The sequence below is a fragment of the Phallusia mammillata genome, chromosome 1 (assembly GCF_965637545.1).
Source record: "Phallusia mammillata chromosome 1, kaPhaMamm4.hap1.1, whole genome shotgun sequence".
In the NCBI taxonomy this organism is placed as follows: Eukaryota; Metazoa; Chordata; class Ascidiacea; order Phlebobranchia; family Ascidiidae; genus Phallusia; species Phallusia mammillata.
In genome coordinates this window covers 17,082,792-17,098,050 of record NC_137252.1, presented here as the reverse complement: position 1 = coordinate 17,098,050, position 15,259 = coordinate 17,082,792, and the positions used below count along the sequence as shown (strand labels likewise).

At 36.4% G+C, this 15,259-nt stretch overlaps 2 long non-coding RNA genes across 2 annotated transcripts; both read right to left on the bottom strand.

The window, feature by feature from the left end:
* Positions 1-11,186: 11,186 nt before the first annotated feature.
* On the bottom strand, positions 11,187-12,197 carry LOC145206775 (uncharacterized). Its single transcript, XR_013853726.1, has 3 exons — positions 12,006-12,197; positions 11,652-11,810; positions 11,187-11,435 (listed from the first exon to the last, which is right to left on the bottom strand). It is a non-coding gene; the product is annotated as an uncharacterized LOC145206775 (long non-coding RNA).
* Positions 12,198-12,295: 98 nt separating this feature from the next.
* Positions 12,296-14,957, bottom strand: LOC145209032 (uncharacterized). The gene is made up of 3 exons (XR_013854993.1): positions 13,760-14,957; positions 13,343-13,468; positions 12,296-12,435 (listed from the first exon to the last, which is right to left on the bottom strand). It is a non-coding gene; the product is annotated as an uncharacterized LOC145209032 (long non-coding RNA).
* Between the last annotated feature and the right edge of the window lie 302 nt (positions 14,958-15,259).

The following is a 15,259-nucleotide window of genomic DNA, read 5'->3' as shown; positions in this document are numbered from 1 at the left end:
TTCTGAAATACACACTCAGACTTACGTCAACACATTTAGACTAAAAGTTTGAGAAAAACTGGGTTCACGCAACCGAGATAAATTTTGTCAGGGATTGTATTTCATAAAATATGGCAACCCTATGCTAGTTTAACTTTATTAGATGGCAAAATGATTGGGATGTTAGTTCTGGCGTGGATGTTGTTTGTCTAACACTGAATTTTATGAAAAACATCGACTGCAATTAGATTCACAAAGCCTTGAGACCATCAAGAGCATCCGCAACAGTGATTCTTAAACTGTGTGCTGTGTGACATTTCTAAGTGTGCCGCGAAATATTCCCTATTTTAAAGTGCAAACGTTCCCTGGTGTTTTAGGACTTTATGACATTTTACAACTGATGAGTTGGGAAAAAAATAGTCATAACTTATATGGTATGTTTGCAGCAACACGTTTACAAAATGCAGTTTCGGTTTCAAAAAACAATAAAAACATTTCTAGCACAATGCAGTTTTTAAACAGCCACAATCATGGGAAGTTAGCACTCACATTGCGTCATGGAATGTGGTTGCTTTAACATTCTGGTTAGGAACTGTATTGTCAGCAACGAGTTTCGAAAGCTTTTGTCAAAAGTCTTTAACGGTTGTTCCTGGACATGACGCAAACCAGCAATGATTTTATGTTACAACAAAAAATAAAAATAAAAGAAAAAAATTTTTGAGCCAAGAACAGACTGAACCTTTAATAAAAGCCATTTTATATTTTCCGTTGTGCGAAATATACTGTGGTTTATAGCTGCAACTTCTTTGTTAAAAATTTTGTGAAAGATTACACAATTGTAAGTTTGCAAAGAATTGACAAATCGCTTTAGGTGGATTCATTGAAATCCAGGTATTCGGGCAAATCTTTCCGGATCGGTAGCAGATATTCGGTACTGTCTGATCTGTTACCTACAACCGCACTTCTATCATCTGCAAAACGAATTTACAATCATGATAGAATAGAGTTTAAAATCAAAAAAACGTTGTTCGTCGATATCAAAACAACATGCATGAAATGTACAATGAACAAAATGTTAGAAACAGATTGTCATTTAAATATGATTAAATATGATTAAAGGCCAAATATGTGTTGTATTTTGCCGGTAAGCATTATATGAATATGAAACCGAATTTACAACACTAAAAGATCACCAAAGGCAGATAACACTCTCACTTGGATTCAAATAGGAAGCAGAATGTCCGCCTTCAGTTTGTTGCCTGTTTTGCTGTGGGCTTGATTCAGCCAAAGGAAAATAGTCGGGCAAATCTTGTTGGATTGGTTTCAAATAACCTTCTTCCGTCAAGTTGCTTCCCACAATGGGGGACCTATCACCTGCAAAATGATTCGAAAATCGTAAAATTTATTTTTAATATAAGCTCAACCGGTAATTGGGGACTGTCAACAATGTATGACGCAGAGTTGTAGGTCGGACGGGATTTGGTACGATTTCGAGTCGTGTTCGGGTCGAGTTCGGGCCGGGTTCGAGCTTGTTTTTTTTTTGAAAAGCCGTCTTAATTCGGACCTGACTTTACATTTTGTGTCAGTACCTATTAAATAAATTTTCCAAGCTAAGTAGCCAGATGCTGGATCTGGTCTAATGTAGGCCTAAAACACCTTGTTTAAGATCAAGTGTCTTGTGTGTTGGGCGTCTTGTTCTTTTCTAAAGCTTTAATGTATACGCTTGTCAATCAAACTTTAGGGCCTGAACAGCTTTTTCAAAAACGGGTTCGGGTCAGGTTCGGGCTCCACTTTTAGGCCCGTTTACAACTTTGGTACGAGAACCAAGTATCTTACTCCTACACACGACAGAATAAAATTTTGAGCGAATATATTCTGTACACTTGTCTGAGCAAGTGTACAGAATTCTTTACCCATACTAGGGCGAAAGTTTGGTGGGGGAAGACTGTTTGCAGTTCGGTGAAAGTTTTGTTGTCTGCTTGTTTCGGCAGCTGTAGGAGAGTCACGGAAACCTTGTTGGATCGGTTGTGCATATTCAAGATTGGCCGGTCTGCTTCTAACAACCGCAGGATGGTTATCTGCAAAGCAATTTTAAATCACGACAGAAATGTGTTTGAAACAGCTAAAAGTTTAATCCGTAACTGCAATGTAAAAATACGGATGAGACAATCAACAGAGAGTTGTGGTTACATCACACTAAATATGAAAAATATTTAAACGCTTACTCGAATGAAAATTAGAAGGAAGTGCACTTTGAGTAATATGGAAGTTTGATGGTTGCATGGTTTGAGCGACTGGGACGGAAAAAATCGACGACGGCTGTTGAACGGTTAAAAGTTGAACTGGTTTGTTGGCGTCTGGCACGTTGTTTCTATTCAACGAAAAGAATACGATTAAAACAATCATTAGCCTTGAATTCAAAGCCATCGGGTTATGCTTTTAAAAACCGGATGTTGGCCTTATGGGGACAAAGCCTAATGTACGAAGGATTTGTAATTGGTAAGACTTGAACGACACATTTTTTGGTCACATCGGGTCCAGATTGACTAAGGTTTTCTGTTTAATAGGAAGATATATTTGGCAAGCAATATTTCAAAGTCATTGCAGTTTCAATAACTTCTGTATTGAATTTGTTTTTTACCCTTTTACCCCGTAAATTTGAAAACCATTTGCCAACCCGTTAATTTTTGTCTCGTATGTTACAGAAAAGCAAATTAAAACACTTTCTAAGCACAAAACAATCATACCTATGTCTGCTTTGGAAACTGCACAGGCACCCGCAAAGCACGAAGTTGACAAGCAAAGATATCCCAAACGCGGTTCCCAACAAGGCCACAGCAGTGACCATATTTCCAAATACTAAAAAGATAATAGTTTTAAGTGGTTTCATTCGTGGTTATCTGCGATTGCCACTGCTGTTTTGTAAATGATCGCTGACAACAACAAAGTTAAGCTGCCTAGAAAAGCTCTCATTTATGAGGGGTGCAGGTTCCAACCAAAACAACCACACATGTGTACAATAGAACATAAGGCAGTGGTTCTCGTCCACCGGTCTGCGGACCGGTCCCAGCAGTCCGCATCAACTTTCCTGCCGGTCCGCCAAATGTATTACAAATTTATATCTCAATTTAATTTTTATATCTCTAAGAACCGCGTTTAACACGTATGATATCAAACAGACAGCAGCAAACTTTTCGTTAAATTGAATTTTTCATACTTTGTTTGAATTGCATATTTTTGTCGTAATTGCATTTTGGGTAGATTTTTAATATCCACCGGTCCGAAAAATTTGTTTAGAAAGTTTACCTGTCCGCAAACTTGAAATGTTGAGAACCACTGACATAAAGGACACCAAAACGTTTTATGTTATTTGCATTTGCATGTTTTCAGCTATATACCCCTTTGTTTGAAAGCCTGTAAACTGGCAAAAAAGCCGAGTGATTGTTATGTCGATCACACCGGTTCCTATAATAAAACACCCAAAAGTAGCTGGGTCAAAAAAGTAAAGAGCACTGCTCTAAGCATCTTAGTAATATATTTTAAGACACCACCGATATTCAGCTATGGAAAGTTTTTGCGATTTCACTTACTTATTGCCGATTTCACTTACTATATTGTGTAAGAAGACATTATACTGATACCGTATGTAACAGACTTAATCCATAAACATAGTTTTAGTAGAGCTAAAATAATTTCACCCACAGGAACATACATCGCTTTCTGAAGGTCCCAAAGATCCCGCGCCATTCATTATTTCCTAGTGAAGAAGCAAATTGTAAACACTGCACTTATTAGGCAACTGTATTAAGTTCACTCCTGCTCCATGCTGGTAAGCTGTCTTTATTGATTGGAAGATTCAAATATTTTCAACTAAAATTTACAAAGGGTTTTGTCCGGACGTGACGCAGTTTCAGTTGTTAAAAGGCGAAGTGCGACAATCTGAAATCGGGTCACATCCGGAAGAGTACGTTTGTTGTTCTTTCCATAAAGCTCCGTTGATGTAGGCCTCCACAACAAGGTTCAACAGTTTATGGCGGTTACAATTGCAACATTTTAACATCATTCCCATGACGAATCAAAAGGTTTTCAAGTTGTAATCTCCACACAAATTGTCTTTAAAATGTAAACAGAATCTGGATAACATAAGGCATTTTACCTGTTTGATAAGGTTTTGGCCAATACTTAAAAACAAAAAAAAATCATGGTATAGGGCCTACCCGTTTTAGAAAGATTTTAACTTTAATGATTTAGATTTGTTGCTCCGAAACACTTCACGACCTAGCAAAAGACCTATTGTTTTGTTGAAAGAGAGTTTGTAGTGTTTTGCAGCAATTTTATTTTGATTATGAAACTTGTATAATGTAAAAAAGTTCGATGATGTTGCCACCAATTGAAGTTAATCCGAAACCGAACGTTGTTCACTAGATTGCGAAAACCTGCTTTACTATAAGAGAGGACGTTATTGTTGCTGACATTTTGTCTTCTAAAGCTAAAAGGGCAATTGTTCGCGCACAATAACTATTTTTAGCTGAATGTATCTAATGTAAACTTTGTGTGATTGAAATAAGGATTTAAAAAATGTCCCAAAACGAATAATATATGAACAGAAAACAGTGACGTATAAATTGCCTAGTCACTTGTGACATCGCATTTCTTTTAATAACGTTGTTTATGAATCCGAAAATTACCTCAAAGTATAGGTTGGCTATTAAACAAGGGAAAAAGTTTTAAGAACATAACTCACGTCAGCCGAACATTTAGCTAATTTTTGAGAGGTGGCGCAAAGAGCACAAATCCTATTGCAAACGATTAGGCCTATTAGGGTTGGGATTAGGTATTATCATTAAAACTTTAATGAAACTAACCCCAATATTTAGAGCTTAATGTAAATTTTTCAAAAATTTACTTTCCAAGTTCCCAACCCTACCCCTGTTTAACCACAAATTAATAATTCAGCTAGGTATTTTGTGTTTCTTTGTTAGGATTACTGTTTTCTTACCAACTGCGTAAATGTGCTTCGACAGTCCAAACAATCGAAATATCCGAACAAGACCCAGAATTGTTTTGAAAACTATAAAAATTATAAAAAATTGAAAATTAAATTTTGTAACCTACCACACTTGTTACGGGAAATGCCCACCCTCCTTCCCTATAGGCAGGGTTGCCATACCGTCCTTATTTCTAAGATTTGTCCTTATTTTCAAGGGGTATGTCTTAGAAAAGTTCATTGTCCTTTTTTCTAAGAAATGTCGTTATTTTTGACTTCAGTCCTTCTTTTGTCTTATTTTCAACAATTACTGGTCAAATCCCTGCTACAAGTAAAAGTAAACCTAGACCTGAGCTGTTGCGAGATGCACGAAGTATTTTTTACGAACAAGGAAACATATCGTTTCTACCAAAATATTGCATATGATATGTTACGGCTCGTATAAATGCAAAGATTTGTTCAAAAACGTTTGTTTTATTTCGCATAAAAATTTAATTTTTCGGTTGTCCATTTTTTTGGTTTCATCAAGAGCATCTACGACAGTGAGTCTCAAACTGTGTGCCGAGAAATATTCCCTATTTAAAGTGCAAACATTCCCTGGTGTTTTAGGACTTAACGATATACTGATGTACATTACAACGTTTCAAAACTCATATTATTGTTATTGGCAATCAACCATCCTTTCTCGCCACAATAAAGTTGAAAATTATCATTCTTACAATTTTTGTTGTGTTTACATGCGAAGTGTACTAAAAAGGGGAATCTTAGTTCTGTAATGCGCCTCATGCCTAACAATTTTGAGAATCACTGATCTACGATGATTACTATACGGGAAATGTGGGAAATTCAGAAAAACATCACGAAATAAAAAGACGTTCGGAGCAGCCTAAAGCAGTGGCCACGTTTCAGACTTGCTTTTTAACATTTTTTTAATACTCAAATTCACATATATAACATATGTCAAACATCACCAATGATTTACATTTTTTGTTTAAATGTTTGCGCAAATAATCAACGAATCACCAATGCAAAGATATAGAATGTATTTGTCTCAATATTAAAGTTTACATTAACCCAAAACACATTACTCACGCCAAACCAATAATAGTTGCAATTTTGCAACAAGCATACAACTGATGAATTGGAAAATAAAAATAGTCATATATGGTATGTTTGCAGAAACACGTTTACAAACTGCAGTGTCAGTTTTAAAGAAAAATTTAAAATTTTCAAGCACAATGCAGTTTTTAAACAGCCACAATCATGGGAAGTTAGCACTTACATTGTCTGGTGGAATGTGGTTTGTTCATTCTAGTTAGAAACTGTATTGTCAGCAACGAGTTTCGAAAGCTTTTGTCAAAAATCTTTAACGGTTGTTCCTGGACGTGACGTAATTTCAGAGTGTGAGTCGACGATACTTTGAAAACCGTTTGTTGATTTTCCAAACAGTTTTATTCGTGCACACTGATACACTAGGAATATCTACTATAGTTATCAACTTATTTAACAAAAAAGTAAAATTGACAGTTTATGACGACTTTATGTTTTAAACGTTTTGCTACATGTGTTTTTTTTTCGGTACAGACTACATTAATCACGATATTAAAAAGATTCTCTCTAAAACAAATACATCACATCACATGAGCAAAACCAGCAATGCTTATATGTTACAGCAAAAAATAAAAAAATAAAAATTTTTGAGCAAAAAACAGACTGAAACTTTAGTAAAAGCCATGCTATATTTTCCGTTGTGCGAAGTATACTGTGGTCGGTTTATAGCTGTAACTTTATGCTAAAAGTTTTGAAAAGATTACACAAGTCTAAGTTTGGAATAAATTGGCAAATCGCTTCAGGTGGGTTCATTGAAATCCAGGTATTCGGGCAAATCTTTCTGGATCGGTAGCAGATATTCGGCACTGTCTGGTCTGTTACCTACAACCGCACTTCCATCATCTGCAAAACGAGTTTACAATCATGAGGCTTTAAAACCAAGAAAACGTTGTTCGTCGATAATAAAAAACATGCATGAAATGTACGATGAACAAATCGTTAGAAACAGATTGTCTTTTAAGTATTTGCGTCATTCACCTCTATCGAGTAATGCCCTTTTGTTGTCAACAAAAGAAAGCGATTGTTTGCTCATAATCGTAATATTGTTTGTCTATGATGTAACAAATTGTTCTCAGATGCATTTGAATTGCATGAAATGGACCTTGCGTGTAGTAGTAGCAATCAAATTAGGTGTTGACTGAAGCTTTCGTGGTGCTAGGTTAATCTAACCGCCCACATCTGCTCAAAAGGCAAAAATTTTATACAAATAACAATCTCACAGGGGGGCGATTAGGAGCCAATGCCTTGGAAAGGGGGCGATTGAGCTAAAAAGGTTGAAGACCCCTGCTTTAATGTATACGCTTGTCAATCAAACTTTAGGGTCTGAACAGCTTTTTCAAAAACGGGTTAGGGTCAGGTTCGGGCTCCACTTTTAGGCCCGTTTACAACTTTGGTACGAGAACCAAGTATCCTACTCCTAGACACGACAGAATAAAATTTTGAGCGAATATATTCTTCACCCATGCTAGGGCGAAAGTTTGGTGGGGGAAGACTGTTTGCAGTTCGGTGAAAGTTTTGTTGTCTGCTTGTTTCGGCAACTGTAGGAGAGTCACGGAAACCTTGTTGGATTGGTTGTGCATATTCAAGATTGGCCGGTCTGCTTCTAACAACCGCAGGATGGTTATCTGCAAAGCAATTTTAAATCACGACAGAAATGTGTTTGAAACAGCTAAAAGTTTAATCCGTAACTGCAATGTAAAAATACGGATGAGACAATCAACAGAGTTGTGGTTACATCACACTAAATATGAAAAATATTTAAACGCTTACTCGAATGAAAATTAGGGGAAGGAGCTGTACTTGGAAGTTTGGTGGTTGCATGGTTTGAGCGACTGGAACGGGAAGAATCGACGACGGCTGTTGAACGGTTAAAAGTTGCACTGGTTTGTTGGCTTCTGGCACGTTGTTTCTAATCAACGAAAGAATACGATTAAAACAATCATTAGCCTTGAATTCAAAGCCATCGGGTTATGCTTTTAAAAACCGGATCTTGGCCTGATGTGGACAAAGCCTAATGTACAAATGATTTGTAATTGGTAAGACTTGAACGACACATTTTTTGGTCCCATCGAGTCCAGATTGACTAAGGATCGGGTCCAGATTGACTGAAGTCATTGCAGTTTCAATAACTTCTGTATTGAATTTGTTTTTTACCCTTTTACCCCGCAAATTTAAAAACCATTTGCCAACCCGTTAATTTTTGTCTCGTATGTTACAGAAAAGCAAATTAAAACACTTTTTAAGCACAAAACAATCATACCTATGTCTGCTTCGGAAATAGCGCTCACAAAGCACGAAGTTGACAACGCGGTTCCCAACAAGGCTACAGTGACCATATTTCCAAATACTAAAAAGATAATAGTTTTAAGTGGTTTCATTCGTGGTTATCTGCGATTGCCACTGCTGTTTTGTAAATGATCGCTAACAACAACCAAGTTAAGCTGCCTAGAAAAGCTCTCATCTATGAGGGGTGCAGGTTCCAACCAAAACAACCACACATATGTACAATAGAACATAAGGCAGTGGTTCTCGTCCACCGGTCTGCGGACCAGTGCCAGCAGTCCGCATCAACTTTCCTGCCGGTCCGCCAAATGTATTACAAATTTATATCTCAATTTCAATTTTTTATATCTCAAAGAACCGCGTTTAACACGTATGATATCAAACAGACAGCAGCAAACTTTTCGTTAAGTTGAGTTTTTCATACTTCATTTGAATTGCATATATTGTCGTAATTGCATTTTGGGTAGATTTTTAATATCCACCGGTCCGCAAAATTTGTTTACAAAGTTTACCGGTCCGCAAACTTGAAATGTTGAGAACCACTGACATAAAGGACACCAAAACGTTTTATGTTATTTGCATTTGCATGTTTTCAGCTATATACCCCTTTGTTTGAAAGCCTGTAAACTGGCAAAAAAGCCGAGTGATTGTTATGTCGATCACACCGGTTCCTGTAATAAAACACCCCAAAGTAGCTGGCTCAAAAAAGTAAAGAGCACTGCTCTAAGCACTTTAGTAATATATTTTAAGACACCACCGATATTCAGCTATGGAAAGTTTTTGCGATTTCACTTACAGTATTGTGTAAGAAGACAATATACTGATACCGTATGTAACAGACTTAATCTATAAACATAGTTTTAGTAGAGCTAAAATAATTTCACCCACAGGAACATCCATCGCTTGCTGAAGATACCGAGTTTGCTAAAGTAGCCAAAGTTAGTGAGTTCGCCGCGTCATTCATTACTACCTAGTGAAGAAGCATATTGTAAACACTGCAAAAATTATTTTAAACACAAATCAAATTGTCCACATCAAAACCGTTAACGCAAGCTTCTAAATATATACATTTTTAGTAATGCCTGCACTTATTAAGCAACTGTATTAAGTTCACTCCTGCTCAATGCTGCAAGCTGTCTTTATTGATTGGAAGATTTAAATATTTTTGGAAAAAATTTACATAGGGTTTTGTCCGGACGTGACGCAGTTTCAGTTGTTAAAAGGCGAAAGTGCGACAACCTAAAATCGGGTCACATCCGGCAGAGTACGTTTGTTGTTCTTTCCATAAAGCTCCGTTGATGTAGGCCTCCACAATAAGGATCAACAGTATATGGCGGTTACAACTGCAACATTTTAACGTCATTCCCATGACGAATCAAAAGGTTTTCAAGTTGTAATCTCCACACAAATTGTCTTTAAAATGTAAACAGATTCTGGATAATACAAGTCATTTTACCCATTTGATAAGGTTTTGGGCAACACCTAAAAACAACAAAAAAACGCATGGTAGGCCTACACGTTTTTACAATCCTGCATACAAGCGCTACCTGTTAGTGAAACTTTTGGATCAAGAAAACTCGCTTTTTGTGTGACTGTTACCTCCATTGTGACATCACAAATCACACATTAACAATAAAACTTAAAATGATTTGCATTGTGCACCAGAAAATTTATTGATTTGTTGCATTGACCGGTAGAGTACAAAACTTGATTGAGATTTAAGGACTGTAAAGATTGATTAAAATCAAATTTAATTCCGCCCCAAATAGCGAAAGAAAAATAACCCATAATGCAGGAGACGAATAACAAGACTAAATTGCTTTAAATTTAAGGGGTCTGTGACTACAAAAAGGTTGGGAACCACTGCGTTAGAAGAAGTCAAACTTACTAAAAAGTTTCAACTATAATTGCCGAATTCTTTCGATTAAGGAATTCTTTAATCGCCGCATGCGTAACAAGTTTAAGAATCTACGATGATTACGACACAGTTGCAGGAATTTTAAAAGAACAGGGCAAACTGAAAATTAAACGTTCGGAGCAGCCCAAAACAGCCGCCACATTTCAGTCGTGAAAGCTTTTTAAAAAATGCTGTGAAATCAAGCAAATGTGTACATTAATTGTTTTTTCAATACTTCACATATAGAACACAAGTCAAACACCATCAATGATTTAGTTTTTTGTTTAGGCTACATGTTTGCGTAAATAATCAACGAAACTGGTAATGGCACAGTTTATACAAAAGCAAAAATATGAGCGATTAAGAGTGTCGTTATTTTAAAATTATTGTTTGCATTCACCCCAAACGCATTACTCACAACGAACCAGTGATAGTTGCAATTTACCAGCAACAACAAGCATACAACTAAGTAGTCGGAAAAACTGGATAGTTATGTATGGTATGTTTGCAGAAACACGTTGACAAAATGCAGTTTCAGTTTTAAAGAAAAATAAAAAAAAACTTCAGTTTTTAAGCAGCCACAATCATGGGAAATTAGCACTCACATTGTGTCATAGAATGGTTGGTTCATTCTAGTCAGAAACTTATTGTCATCAACGAGTTTCGAAAGCTTTTGTCAAAAATCTTTAACGGTTGTTCCTGGACGTGAAGTAATTTCAGAGTGTGAGTCGACGATACTTTAAATAAACAGTTTTATTCATGCACACTGATATACTAGGTATATCCTACAGTTATATTTTTTCGGTACAGTCTACATTAATCACGATATTAAAAAGATTCTCTACAAAACAAATACATCACATGAGCAAAAATAGCAATGCTTTTATGTTACAGCAAAGAATAAAAATAAAAGAAAAAAATATTTGTGCAAAGAACAGACTGTAATGTTAGTAAAAGCCATGCTATATTTTCCGTTGTGCGAAGTATACTGTGGTCGGTTTATAGCTGTAACGTTTTGCTAAAAGTTTTGAAAAGATTACACAAGTCTACGTTTGGAATAAATTGGCATATCGCTTTATGTGGGTTCATTGAAATCCAGGTATTCGGGCAAATCTTTCTGGATCGGTAGCAGATATTCGGCACTGTCTGGACTGTTACCTACAACCGCACTTCTATCATCTGCAAAACGAGTTTACAATCATGATAGAATAGAGTTTAAAACCAATAAAACGTTGTTCGTCGATATCAAAACAACATGCATGAAATGTACAAAAAAATGTCTTCGTACAATTACATATTATTAAAGGCCACATATGTGTTGTATTTTGCCGGTAAGCATTATATGAAATTAAATTAATAACACAAAAGATCACCAAGGGCAGATAACACTCTCACTTGGATGCAAGTAGGAAGCAGAATGCCCGCCTTCAGTTTGTTGCCTGTTTTGCTGTGGGCCTGATTCAGACAATGGAAAATAGTCGGGCAAATCTTGTTGGATCGGTTTCAGATAGCCTTCTTCCGTTAATCCGCTTCCAACAACGGCAGACGTATCATCTGCACAACGATTGTAAAATTACAGAACTAATTTTTGCACTTTATGTATAGACTCAAGCGTCAATTGGGGTCTTTCAACAACATACGACGAACCAAATATCATACCAAAACACACAACAGAATACAATATTGTGCAAAATTTACAAAGATACAAAGATCGAGACAAGTTTACAGAGTTTTTTTTGTCACTCATACTTGGGCGAAGATTTGGAGAAGGAAGTCTGTTCACAGTTCCATAAAAGTTTTGTTGTCTGCTTGTTTCGGCAACTGCAGGAGAGTCGCGGAAATCTTGTTGGATGGGTTTTGCATATTCAAGATTGGCTGGTCTGCTTCTAACAACCGCAGGATGGTTATTTGCAAAGCAAATTAAAAGTTGAATCGTTTAATCCGCAACTGCAATGTAAAAAGACTTATGAGACAATATCAACAGAGAGTTGTGGTTACATCACACAAAATGAGAAAAATCTTCAAACACTTACTCGACTGAAAATTAGAAGGAAGTGCACTTTGAGTAACATGAACGTTTGTCGGTTGGATGGTTTGAGCGACTGGGACGGAACGAATCGACGACGGCTGTTGAACGGTTAAAAGTTGCACCGGTTTGTTGGCTTGTGGCACGTTGTTTCTAATTAACGAAAAGGAATACATTTACACAATCACAAGACCATAATCCAGAATCATCGGGGTATGCATTTTTTTCCTTGTCAAAATTTTTGCATGATTTAAAACGATAATACACAATAAATAAACTCCTACATCCTATATGGTCGACATTAAATATACAGTAAACCTCGGTTAATCTTGATTTTCTCTTAACTCGGACAAAAGTACAAATGATGTGTAACTTGGTAAGACTTCCCAGCAGGCACCGCGACGTCGAAATGAAGTTAATATATGGTTCGGACCAGACGTCGTTTCCACTAAGATTTTTTGGTCGAAAATGCAACAAATTTTAGGAATTTCGACGTCTAACAACGACGTTGATTTGACGACTTTCACTAACGTTAAAATCCCGTTGATTCCTGACGTCTTTTTACATTACATATTTAGGTCGAATATGCAAAAAATTTTGGGAATTTCGACGTCTAACAACGACGTTGATTTGACGACTTTTACTAACGTTAAAATCCCGTTGATTCCTGACGTCTTTTTACATTACATATTTAGGTCGAATATGCAACAAATTTTGGGAATTTCGACGTCTAACAATGACGTTGATTTGACGGCTTTTACTAACGTTAAAATCCCGTTGATTCCTGACGTCTTTTTACATTACATATTTTGGTCGAATATGCAACAAATTTTGGGAATTTCGACGTCTAACAATGACGTTGATTTGACGAGTTTTGTTGACGTAATATTCGCGCCTATTACTGACGTCTTTTTCGTTGTATATTTACGTCGAAACTGCAACAAATTTTCTTCCACTTTGACGTCTAACAACGACCCTAACGTAACTAAATTATCCTTCAATTACCTGCACAATACACAAAAGTTAAACCGAACAAAGAATTTATTACAAGAAAAACTACCAAAAATCACAATAAGATGTTGTAGTTGTCCGGGGAGCGGGGACGTTAGGGATTTTCCATGTTTGAGATAATTCCCATCATAACTAGAGTTGCTTAATTGTTGCTTCTCGCACGAACTCTCTCTCTCTGTATAAAAATTTCATTAATTAAAAATATGTTGCATTGGAAAAAGTGCTTTTCTCTTGTAGGCTACTCGTACATACTCCATTTATTATACATTTAGAAATACGATTTCAACATAATTAATTGCTTCTACAAGATGAATCGTATCAGACCATGTACATGTGTATTCTACTTGCAGCATTTAAGTAAACCAACTTTCTCGAACCACATGAGGAAAAAAGCGGTTTGACTTAAAACAATAGGCCACTTTTGGGAAGGATCCTCCTCCTCATAGCAGTGATACAAATAATTTACCTTGCATAACTTTGAGGAGATGAGTTGAGCCAATGCGAGCTTGTAATAAATTCCTTTCAATAGTCCCATGTTCATTGTTGACATGAAAAAAATTACATGTTTACTTTGATTCTTCCCTGTCGTCAGATACTGAAGAACTCGAAAAATCCTATAAAGCCTGACAGCCTGTAATATGCAGCCATACTCACGCTCGTCTTTTCGTCTTACTGCTAAACTTGCGTAGATTCGACCAAAATGACGAACATGCCCTTTGCGCTTATTGGATCCCGTGGTCACATGACCCTTGCGCGGGAGAACAAAACGGCGCGAAAGCACTAGCGCAAAATCGAATTTATTAAAACTGACATCAAAGTGACTAACAGCGGGAGTTCGAGCGCCCAGTCCGATAAAGTACCATTGTTTGGATCCCATGGGAGAGGAATGTCACGAGACTTATGAAACTACAGGCATATGAGCCTGATCGACCAAGGCGCGCCGGTATTTTTTGTGGTTAGCGTTACAATCTTCTTCAAGAAGTAATATTAGCTAAAACAAAACGTCACTGACCATGTTTTTCAATCACGCTTTTATATTATACATCGATATTTTTTTTTGTCAAATAAGCGTGTGAAAACTGGCAACATGTAGTAAGAGTTACTCAAAAATTGTGTGCTTTCTTCTTTTCTTCATGTGTGGATATGATTGAAACTTTTTAGCTGAAACGTAGTTTAAATTGCGATGACGATGACAAGTACACACGAAAAGTTCAACATAAAATCTCTTAAAATATGCTATTAGATTGATCTTCAAAATGGTTTAAATTTCGACGTTAAAATGAGGTTAATTGTTTTGTTGAGTAACTGCCTTTTCGTTCGCGACATTTAATCTACTTTGTTTTAACGTTCCCTAATACATACAATTTCAACGTGAAAAGAAAGACGTCGCAATTCAATCCAAATTACGACAAAGTTGCAAAGGCACTAAATTACGACGTCGAATATTAACGACAAATTCAACGTTTCCTTAACGTTCGAAACATATCGTAAAATCGACGTTCAGAAATGGTTTTAACTTATAATTTTTACTTGAGTTTGCTTTTAAGCCTGTTCTGAACGTTGAAATGCGGTTAATTATTAATCCAACAAATGCCTTTACTTCTTCGACGCTTAATCGACTTCATTTTACATCGATAAATGTACATAATTTTAACGTGAAAATAAAGACGTCGAAATTCAATCCAAATTAAGACAAAGTTACGAAGACACTAAATTACGACGTCGAATTTTCACGACAAAATCAACGTTTGTTAATTAACGTGTCTAATTTGTCAAAAAATCGACGTTTATTAATGGTTTTGACGTTTTAGTTTCACTTTGGTTTGATTTTTGGTCGGATTTCAACGTTGAAATGTGGTCGATTAATTATTAAACCAACAAACGTAGTTTCATCGACGACGTTTAGGCGACTTTATTTCAACGTCGACAAATGCACATGATTTCAACGTGAAAAGAAAGTCGTCGA